The sequence below is a fragment of the Palaemon carinicauda genome, chromosome 3 (assembly GCF_036898095.1).
Source record: "Palaemon carinicauda isolate YSFRI2023 chromosome 3, ASM3689809v2, whole genome shotgun sequence".
In the NCBI taxonomy this organism is placed as follows: domain Eukaryota; kingdom Metazoa; phylum Arthropoda; class Malacostraca; order Decapoda; family Palaemonidae; genus Palaemon; species Palaemon carinicauda.
Window position 1 is genome coordinate 45,425,959 of NC_090727.1, and position 635 is coordinate 45,426,593.

Consider the following 635-nt stretch of genomic DNA (forward strand, 5'->3'; position numbering starts at 1 on the left):
GTGACCTCCTTCCTCTTCTCTTGTGCTTCCAGTAGGGAAGTGTGGCGCGGTGAACCGTGTGACCTCCTTCCTCTTCTCTTGTGCTCCCAGTAGGGAAGTGTGGCGCGGTGAACCGTGTGACCTCCTTCCTCTTCTCTTGTGCTCCCAGTAGGGAAGTGTGGCGCGGTGAACCGTGTGACCTCCTTCCTCTTCTCTTGGGCTCCCAGTAGGAAAGTGTGGCGCGGTGAACCGTGTGACCTCCTTCCTCTTCTCTTGTGTTTCCAATAGGAACTTGTGGCACTGTGAACCGTGTGAGCCGCATCGTTGGAGGAGTGGAGACCGAGGTGAACGAGTACCCCTGGCAAGTAGCCTTCGTCTATAATGGAACCAATAACGTCGTCTGTGGCGGAGTTCTGTTGACCGATCAGGTGGTTTTCACGACTGCCACTTGCGTTTTCAGGTAAGAAACTTAGTGAATTCTAGCGAATAAATGTAAGGTTTTCAACATGATAGAAAATACACTTCCTCTCTCTCTCTCTCTCTCTATCTCTCTCTCTCTCTCTCTCTCTCTCTCTCTCTGATTCCTCGCAATATCTCGTATCTTGGCAATATTCATTCTTCTCCTCATAGAAGAGGATGTAAAAAAAGAAGTTTAC

The 635-nt window shown here is 49.6% G+C and overlaps 1 protein-coding gene across 1 annotated transcript in view; it reads left to right on the top strand.

Moving 5' to 3' along the window:
• The first annotated feature begins 236 nt into the window (after positions 1-236).
• LOC137637241 (trypsin-1-like) overlaps positions 237-635 on the top strand; it is a 12,058-nt gene continuing 11,659 nt past the window's right edge. The window contains exon 1 of the mRNA XM_068369510.1: positions 237-439. The gene's annotated coding sequence lies outside the window, so the exon portion shown is untranslated. The remainder of the gene's footprint in view (positions 440-635) is intronic.